The sequence below is a fragment of the Apaloderma vittatum genome, unplaced genomic scaffold, assembly GCF_000703405.1.
Source record: "Apaloderma vittatum isolate BGI_N311 unplaced genomic scaffold, ASM70340v1 scaffold1228, whole genome shotgun sequence".
NCBI lineage: Eukaryota > Metazoa > Chordata > Aves > Trogoniformes > Trogonidae > Apaloderma > Apaloderma vittatum.
The window spans coordinates 98944-109304 of record NW_009729020.1 but is presented as its reverse complement, the minus strand read 5'-3'; the positions used below and the strand labels follow the sequence as shown (position 1 = coordinate 109304).

Here is a 10361-nt window from a genome sequence, read left to right as displayed (position 1 = left end):
CAAATTAACCTTCCCCAGAGCAAGGCATTTATAGTCTGGAATAATTGTACTCGCACAGAGTTATTCTGCAATTACTACGTACTCTAAATTTGGTCTCACTGTAACATGAACAAGCATAGAGGCAACAGGGTGTGCTCACTAATGAATACCGAGAGCAACTCCTGCAAAGACATAGGTTCTGTGTTTTTGAATTTGTTAAACAAAAAGTGACGCTGGAAAGAATGAATGAACTGACATGACTGCCCAAAGCTTTTGTGTCCCAGGAACCCTAGTGGAGTCCCTCTCAGGGCTTTTTACACCTGGAGGAAGACAATGATTTTACAGAGAGGATGTGAATCATCATCAGAGGGCTTTGCAAGGACTCTGACTTCTCTTTCAAGTGGTTTTGTGTCAGATGGAAATGTGCCATTCGGACAGATTCATCCAGACACTGCTCGAACTGAACTGGTTTTGTAAAACCAGAGGATGGAACATTGAAATGCTTCAGCTTCCTAAATGTCTGAGTTGCAGCAGCACGGAGCAACGATCCTGTGGAAAGTCAGCCAAGAATTCTGATGTGCTGAAGACGATTTCGCCCACCGCCTAGGGCCATCCTGGTATCAGGCAGTCCCAGAGTGCTGTAAGTCATGAGTATGTCACGATGAGTAAACGTAAATGATTGACTCCGCTGACACATCAGACATGCTCTGGAAGAGGATGGGTTGCATTGATTAATGCGTGTCAGCCCTGCATCTATCCTGAACTTATCAGCAATTTCCCTGAGCAGAGGAAACAAAGCCGGTTCTGGCCAGGTTCACTCGACTAAATCACAGTTTTCTGTCTCAGGGCTTCTGCCACCTGCAAACTTATCTTTGTTGAACTTATAGCTGCCTCCCCGCTGAGATCCCGGGGATGGGGGTTCGCTGTCAGTGCCACAGCAGTGAGGGTGGGTCTCTGAGGGGTTGGACTGATGCCATCATGGAAGATGCTTTCAGGAGATACTTCAGCCTCTGGTGCTGTCACCATCTCTGCTGCTCTCTCCATGTCAACTTCAGCGGCTGCAGCAGGGGTCAGACCCACTTGCTGGGCTCATGCTGACCTTCACTGAGCACCGGGTAAGTGAGAGCTTCCCTGGCCGCTTTGTTGGAGAGAAGAGCCTTGAAATGCTTCTGCACAGACAGCTGCTTCCTCTCTACCCTGAGCAGCTTAGGCAATCTCAGTCCCAGCTCATTTTAGGCTGACAGCAACCTCCCATTGCATCCCTCGGCCCAGCCCAGCCACAGCAGTGAAATGAGCAGCCCTGACTTTGTTCTTCCACTGAAAGTTGATTTGTTGCTGTATTAAAATGTGAATAACCAAGAAAACAAAGAGGGGACTCTGTTCCTTGCTCGCTGTTATTAAAACTCTAAATCAGGTTGCCTACAGAGCCATCTCCGTTACTTTTGCGAATGAAAGTGGGGAAGTGGCCTTTACCTGTAAATGTTGGTCTTGCTGAGACATGGCTGGAAGCACCACAGGGAGGGTCGTGGGGGAAAAGGGATTTTAGTCTTACATTATATTTAGCCTGACCTATTTTAATTCTTTGTTGCAAAACAAACAAACAAAAAAACCCCCAATCTTTTTATTGAATTTTTTGTTGTCATATTTTCATTTGATTGTTCTGGCAGCCTTTTTTTTCCCCCAGATATCACTCACCAGCTTCACTAGAAATAGCGCTGGCTGACCTGAACATGCTTTTCCACCCATTAGATAATTCATCTTCAATGCTTTGCCAAGTGAGAGCAGTGAGTCACTCATGTCTCTACAAATCTGGTAACAGCCTGCTTCACCAGCCAGGCCAAAGCTCATACCCACAGACAGAGAGGGCTCAGCGAGTTGGTTTTTTTTTCCCTTCTGATGCCATTAAACCAAAGAAAACAGATCCCTCCTTCATCTTCTGGAATGAACTTTCTGTCCTTCCATAGGTAGGAGACCAGCAAAGACCCCAGGGAAGAGAACTGGGGATGCATTTGTGGATGGGGATCAGGAAGGGTGTGCATCATGCGTGTGCACACTTATGTCTCTGCTTGTCCTTTTGCAAATCAAAATAAAGCAAAGAGAGAAAGGCAGGAGCTTTAGGTGCTGGCAGGGGATCAGCTTCTCCAGGCCTGCTTGCCCCTGGGCTCGGCAGGGGGCTGTGCCTGCAGGTCCTGGGGTCAGGGAATGGATCCTGTCTGGGTGAGCATCTGAGAGGGATCACCCCAGCACGCAGTCAGTGGGTAAGGTCAATGAGGAGCTCCTCATGGCAAGGGGGAGCATTGCTTTCTGGTCAGGTAAGAGTAAACTCTCGGAGATTTTTACTGCTGGGTCACAATGGCGAGATTGCACAAGTAGAGTTTTTAATAACTGATGCCAAAGAGAGTTGGGTTTTGCTTCTTTGGCAAGTCTGACTATCAAATAGGAAGAATCAGCTGCAGATATAACAGCCTTTAAAATTAGATCCTGAGTCCTTCTCCTTCAGGTTTTTATTTGTAAACTGTGTTGTTTTGTTGTTGTTTGGGGTTTTTTTTGGTAAATTTGGAGATGAGCTTGGGAAAAATAATATATTGAGCCCAGCCTGCATTTTTCCCCACTGAAATCAGGCAAAACTCCTTTAGCTTTTCTGAGCCTTTCTCCTCACCAGACATCTTGGGTGCCATCTCAGGGAACCTGTGATGTCTCTCCACAGGTGCACATGGCTCATGGTAAAAGCCTTTTCTCTCACTTCCTAGACAATATAAAGGGCTCTGTTTAGCGTGGGCAGCTCCACAGAGCAACAAGTCCTCTGATGCTCAATTCTGCAAAGGAAACTCTCTGCGAAGCTAATACTGTGTCGCTTGCACTAACTTAAATTATATCCCAAAGGACTATAGAAATTTCATGTACGCTACTTCAGAAAGGGCAAGGATTTAACATGAGGCTTGTTCTACTAGTGCAGGAACAGCTCCTCTCTGGAGTGGGTATAATCTTACTGAAGAGTAAATACCATAATCTAGTCAAGTTCCTGTCCCTACCGCTTCTCAGACCATTGAATAAATATTAACTAACCCATCCAACATCCCCGTGGAGAAGAAAATATGAGGGCCATTCAGCACACCCGGGAGCAGGAGCAAATCAAACAACGTGTTTCCAGACATAGAATCACAGAATCACAGAATGTTGGGCGTTGGAAGGGATCTCCAGAGATGACCCAGTGCAACCGCTGCCAGAGCAGGGTCACCCAGGGCAGCCTCACAGGAACGCGTCCAGGCGGGTTGGAAAGTCTCCAGAGCAGGAGACTCCACACCCTCTCTGGGCAGCCCGAGCCAGGGCTCCGGCACCTGCACAGCCAACAAGTTTCTCCTCATGTTGAGGTGGAACTTCCTATGTTCTAACTTAAACCCATTATTTCTTGTTCTATTGCTGGGCACCACCAAGAAGAGATTGTCCCCTTCCTCTTGACATGCACCCCTCAGGTATTTGTATATGGCCCCCAGGAAACTTCACCCCTTCCTTACCCACGGCTCTGTGTTCCATAATGAAAGGTCTAATGATGCCACGGGATGCAGCCTTGGCGCCTTGATCCATATCATCCTCACCCCCAGCACAATCCCATGTGTTGGTGCCTCCACTCCCTCTGCAGTCATTGGGTCAACCCAATCTGGGCATTGGGTCAACCCAACCTGGAGAGTCCAGAGGGCAACTCAGCTCATCTTGAAGCAGATCCTTGCCATCAGGTTTTACTCCTTGCTGGTGAGAGCTAAAAGAAATGCCTCACACCACGCTGAGGTCAAATGGAAATGACACACAGAGGTCCCTCCTGGGGAGCACCAACGACTGTCTGCCCCATCCCACCTCCCAGGTTTGCGCCTTTGGCAGCAGGATAGCAATTATCTTTCAGATTGTTTTATTTTCTTGTTTTCTCAGTTCAGCCACTTGAGGAAGGACAATCAGGGTTGCCATGGCAATGAAAGGATGACTTCTTAATTTGTGAGATTCTTTCCCTTAATTATTCTGTGAATTGTAATCTCATGAAAGCTGCTGCCTTAGGAGTTATTCAGTTGGGAGCTGCACGGGTACTGAAGGAGAAGTTAGAAAGAAAGACAAGCCAATGAAGATATTTCTGGGCAAAAGAATGAAAAATATATATTTCAGTGAATTTTCCTGACCTGTTACATGTGCCAACGAGAAAAAATATCTGGCGTTATCCAGAAACAAGGGCCTGGAATGGGTCCTACACTTGAATTATTCATGAGTAATTCAAAGTGCTTTTATAGACTTTCTGAGGAACAAGAGTATTGGGCAGAACTAACGCATAAAACTCCAACCAAAATTGGAATCTCTACGATGGGAATCTCTATGCCCTAGGGAAGCATCTCCCCTCCATCACCAGCCAGTTTTGGAGGCTAGAGGCTCAGCTCGGCCACCACTGAGCTATTAACGCGCTATAATGTTCCTGCAGTAAGAGGAGGAGGAGGAAGGCATCCTGGAGCATCCTCTTTGCTGCTGGGGGATGCCGGGCACAGCTGGTGGAGAAATCTTCCCCCAAAATAGATTTTTAAATGGGAAATGCTGCTTCAGCTCTCTGTCAATAAGATGGTTTTATCAGCACTTTTCTTAGCAGAGTAGGGGGATCAGAATGAACCATTTCATTGCCTTCCAACACCTTCCTTTAGCAGTCGTTAAAATATTTTTGGTTTTCTTTCAAGGAGACTTTTTTCTATTTAATTGCTTTCATTTTATACCCAATTATAAATCCAAGCATAATATTAAATACATTGATGCCCACTCAAATTTCTAATTTGCTATATGTATTAAAAAGCCATTTAACGGCGGCAAAGGTAGTTTGGAAAGGATGGGCTTTAATTTCAAGGGAAACATCAGCATTCCACATTAAGTCCCCATTTGGAAAGGCAGACTCATTTAAGTAGCCAAGCTCGCTCTCCTAAGTGGAGTTCTGGGTCCCCAACAGCTTGAAGATACTGGCAATAAGAACAGAGGCGCCAACAGGGCCCAGAAAGGGTGCAGAAAGGCTGAGAAATGGATGAGACTTGTGGGACTATGACCATCTTGAGCAAAGCCTTTCCAGGGGTCATCACCATGGGCCAGGCGCTCCCTGGCTTCACCTCCAAATACCTGTTTTCCTTCTTCTTTGTTTTTTTTCTCTTTTTTTTTTTTTGCAAAGCCCGCAGAGATGAGGCAAAAGCAGCGTCCTGCGAAGCTGAAAATGCAGTGGGACTCCAATGGGGACGTTTTCCTGGTGCTCGGTGCAGACACACAACCGAGCCGCTGCCCCACGCTGCAACCATCATTGCTTTTGCTTTTTCTTTCTTTTTTTTCCTAATCAAGCCCAGAAGGAGACATAAAAAGAACAAATTGGCAGAAAAATTTAGCGAATGCAGTGCTAATGAGAGGGCTCTGGCCCAGGGTGGTGGGGAACATGTGCTGAACTGCACAGGGGGGCAAAGGAATCACCTTTTATTTTAAAACCAGCCCCACGCTCTGCCTGTAAGACCAGTCCTGACTTTCTCAGCTCAGACCCTTCCCCTGGGACACGCTTTGGGAGGGCTCAGGTGGGGCTGTGGAAGCAGAGGGCTTCACACAAGCCGGGGGGACCCCTCCCCATCTCTTCTCCCTCCCCGAAAATCTTGTTTCCCACGTTTTCCAGAGCTGAGCTCCCTCACCCTGGGGGGGGTGCAGCATGGGCTTGAGACACAAGAGGGCAGGCACAGGCTGTGCAAGGAGAGACGAGGCTCCAACTCTGCTCCCTGGGTCCCTCAGCCACCCTGCTCCCCCTCCCCATCCTTGTAAAGGGGAAAAAAGGGACAAGAGGGACACGTCTGCTGGTCCTGCCTTCCTCTTCTGCCCTTGCTTCTGAAGGAGATTTGAAGCAGGAAGGTCTGCAGGGAATACACAGGGGCTGAGGTTGGGCTAAGAGCTCCCAAAACAGCGCTGCCCTGCCCTGGGTGCCCCCAAGAAAGGGGAGTGCAGGTGTCCTCACCTGGGCTCTGCCATCTCAGGGGCTTTTATGGCATTGCCCAGCCTGCTCTGTCCTTCCCATGCTCATCCACCCGCAGGGAGGCCGATGACAGGGGCAGCGAGAGGTGCCAACACCCCTCACCATCCCTTGCAACCCATCTCCCCCATCCTTACTGGTGCGTGTTGGTCTATAGTGCATCCCTAGGCAGGACCAGAGCTGTCTCCCTTGGATCTCTGGACACCCTAGTCAGCTCTTAGGCACAACCTGAGCCACAGGTACTCACCACAAAGAGTTTGTCCCCCACCTCACGAGCAGAGGAGCGGAGCCTGGTGAGCCACTGCTGGTGCTGGGCAGCACTGCTGGGCACAGAGGTTTTTTTTCCCTCCAGTCTGCAGCCAAAGCACTCCACATAGTTAAATAATCAAAGGCAGCAGATGGTATACGGTATGAATTACAGAAAACGGGATTGTAAAGGCAAACGCGCATGGTGAACAAATGAAAGCATTAACGCACCAAGCCAAATAATGCAGACGGGGGCTGGGAGGAGGAAAGGAGGGGAATGTGCAGATGGGTTGGTCATGGGTAGAAAAGGGAAACCATTCCTGCCAGGAAATTTTTTTGGGGGGGAATGGGCTTGTCCCAGGCCATGGAGGGCACAAGGGTAGGCAGGCAGCAAGCTCTGGAGCCCAGGAGCAAGGATGCTGCTGCCACTGAACTCAGTTGCTTTAATTCTGGTTCTCACGTTGCCTGGGTCTGTTCAGCGCTGTCTTCTCCACTCCTCCTGGAAAGGGCATAGACAAACTCCAGGAGGTTTCATGTTGGCTGAATTTCTGCTTAACAAAGAAGGGACACAGCTCTGTTCAGCCACAAATGGGCTCACAGTCACAAGAGGAGATACAGGAGGAAGGACCAATTTTTGATTTACAAGGCTGGTGGGGACTTGTACAAAGAAGACAGCAGCCTTTGGTGACAGCTCCTGCTCCCTCTGCACCCTGGTGGGCTAGCCTGGTCTCAGCACAGTCCTGGAGCCTTCTGGCTATGGAATGAAGGTTCAAGCTTAGAGCAGCAGGCTGGTATCCTGAAAAGATCTACCAGGAAATTCAACTTCTGGCTCTATTACAAGGTTTCTGGGTGACTCATGAGTCCTTTGTCCTCTCTTTGCCTCAGTTTCCCTGCTGTAAAATGGAGCGAGTAGTGTTGAAGTGCCATATTGCAGCGCTGGGATGAGTGGCTCAGCCTGGGAGATATTCCCATAGGATGGTCTATGCTGGGGGATCCACAGCTGGGCTTGCCTTTGGCTGCCAGGGCCAAATGTGGCTTTGGAGGTAGAAAAAGCTGAAACTATCTTATCTCTGGATGAAAAGTATGGGGGAAGGGGGGATGGCAGGGTGTCTCACAGCCAGAGGACAAGGGAATCAGGGGTCGTGAAGCATCTGAAGAGTTGAAAAGGCCAAACAATGCAAAATGCAAAGACACTTTCAGAGTCTGCCCCCATAATAATAGCACTTGGGGAAATAAAGGCAAAAATCAGGTTCACTTAGTCCCACATAATCTCTGGATTTGTCCTTGAGACGACTTCATGGGTGGCTGAGAGTTGCTGGTCATCGCACCACAGACCATGACAGGCTCTATCTCTGCTCTGACCCTCTGCTTCCACCTCATCTGAGCTGGGAAAGTCACCTCCGGGGTGCTACCACGGCCCCTGGGACCCTCACCTCCCATAGTGCGGGGTGCTGTGCAGAGAGAGGAAATGATTTTTTCCCTCTGTATCTAAACAAAAGCAGGCAAAGCCACTGTTCTGCACTGAGACGATATGGAGGGGAGCTACCCTAGACCCTGCGCAGACTCCAGCACCTTTCATCTCCAGGCTGAATCCCGCTCATTTCCACCTCCTGCAGCATTTGCTATGGACGTTTTCATGTATGGAGGCATCATTACAGGATTTTGCAGTAGCTCTTGGGTAGGAAACCTTTCCCAATTTGCCCCCCCCCAAACTCCTCCTTCCAAACCTTCCGGCTGAATGCACATCTGGGAGCATCTCCCCCCAAACACATCCATCACAGCTGCCTCCCAGCAGCAAACAAAACATCTGGAGATCCTGCTGGCTGAAAGTCTTCCGAGCCCTCGGTGGGTTGAGCTGGGGAGGCTGCAGAAGTTGCTCAGCACAGCCCCCCCAGGGCCCCACAGCCGTTTACAGACTCAGCCCCCCAGGCAGGAGCCGGGGGTCTCAGCTCCCTCTCTCTGCCCTCCCCAGGCTCTCGCTCTGCTGCGGGGCTCGGGATCGATGTGTGACTCACAGCTCGCAGTGCTTCGCCCTGTCAAGACTCCTGAAGTGAAGGGAAGCTCTGAGAGGGAGAGAGAGAAGAGACGAGCGATGCTGCAGCCCCTCTCCTCCCTTTGCCTCTCCCCACCAAGTCTTGCCCTGTCTGATTTTTTGCTTTCAGCTGCTGCATGACAGAGCGGAGGCTCCATGCTACTGCTTTCTACCCTGCTCAGTCTGCGTCTATGTGTGTGTATGGAGCTGAGCAGCAATTTCCCCCCCTTTTCCTTTTTTTTTAGCCTTTCCCTCCCCCTTTTTCCTCTTGCAATTCTGCTGAATTAGCTGCCCACGTTTCTCTGAGAGAAGCCCTCGGAAAAAAACACACCGGCAGCACAGGGTGGGTTTTTGGGGTGGTGTTTCTTGGAGCCTTGCCCAAAATGGAGGGGTGGGGAGGAAGATGCTTGAATCCAGCAGCCCGCATCCCCGGAGCGTGGGGAGCATCACCCAATCGGTCCGAAAGCCCTGCAAGACATCGGCTCTGGGAAGCGGCATCCTTGGGCTTTACGCACTAGTTAACAGGCTGCGAGCTGCCTCGTCTTGTTTTAAGCTCTCTTCCTCACTTAATCTCATCTCGGCTCGGCGCGTGTGTGTGTGCATGTGTGTGTGTGTAGGGGGAGGACTTGCTTTCCATTGGCTCAGCTCTCGCTGCCCACCCACATCTCTTCCACATCACCTTGGTGTCTCCCTAAATAAAACCAGCCCTTCTTATCGCACCGAGGAAATCAAGAGCGAGAGTTTGAATGGATTTCATATAAATATTTACCCCTACGAAGCTACTGCTGAGCTTGTGGGATAAACTCGCAGCAGCTGGCCTGAGACTCTCCTTCTCTCTCCTGCCTCTAAAAGGCTTTAGTTACTTACAGGAGGGGAGGGGAGAGATCCGGATCCCAGTTCCAGCTACCGACTGACCCAAAAAAGCGGTGCCAGGATTTAACTAACCCTGCCTGATGGATCTGAAGGACAGCACCAGCGAGGGCAGCATGGGCAGCCTGCAGCCTTCCAGCATCCAGATTTTTGCCAACACCTCCACGCTCCACGGGATCCGTCACGTCTTCGTCTACGGGCCAGTGACCATCCGGCGCTTGCTCTGGACCTTGGCCTTTGTGGGTTCGCTGGGTCTCCTCCTGGTTGAGAGTTCCGACCGGGTGGCTTTCTACTTCTCCTACCAGCACGTGACCAAAGTGGACGAGGTCGTGGCAAACAGCCTGGTCTTCCCTGCTGTCACCATCTGTAACCTGAACGAGTTCCGCTTTTCCAGGCTCACCACCAACGACCTGTACCACGCTGGGGAGCTGCTGGCGCTGCTTGACGTCAACCTGCAGATCCCCAACCCTCACCTGGCTGACCCGGCTGTCTTAGCTATTCTCCAAGAAAAGGCCAACTTTAAGCAGTATAAACCAAAAGTTTTCAACATGCAGGAGTTCCTGGCACGGGTTGGCCACGACCTGAAGGATATGATGCTGTACTGCAAATTCAAAGGCCAGGAGTGCAACCATGAGGACTTCAAAACTGTGAGTATGAGCAGACACTCTGCTTTTCTCTTCTCCGGGTGTGTGGACGGTGGTTGCGTTGCGGGACCAGGACAGTGCTGGAGGTCACTGGCCAGCCTGTGTGGGCACGGTGCGATGAGTGAATGGCTTTTCTGGGCTGTGGCACAGGAGAGGAAGAAGAGGAGGCAGCCTGTTGAGTTGAAGTTTGTTTGCTGGAGTCCTACCGGAGGTTACGTAGGGCCAGCCCTGCAGGTCCAGCCTCCATCCTGCATCAGGCCCACGGCTCCCAGGAGGATGCTTGGTGTCAGACCAGGGTGTCAGATGGGTCCTGCTGAGCATCATAGGGGGCCTGGGGGTCTCTCACTGTGGCCAGTGGATGTTAGCCAGCTGAAGCAAACAGAGAGGGCTGGAAAGAGGCCAGCAAGAAAGGCAGGCATTTGGGGATGTTCTGAGTGATGCCCATCAGTCAGTTATATTTCCCTGGGTGTTTGTAGCCTTGCTGAAGTCGTGGAAGGGGACATTTTTCTGATTGCTCCTGGTGGTCATGGCTCATAAATCCTAGTTTGCTGCACAGTGTGGGCAGCAGCTGGGTACT

General features: G+C 50.4%; 1 pseudogene; it reads left to right on the top strand.

The window, feature by feature from the left end:
* Window positions 1-9052: 9052 nt before the first annotated feature.
* LOC104277609 lies at window positions 9053-9787 on the top strand (annotated as a pseudogene).
* Window positions 9788-10361: the final 574 nt, after the last annotated feature.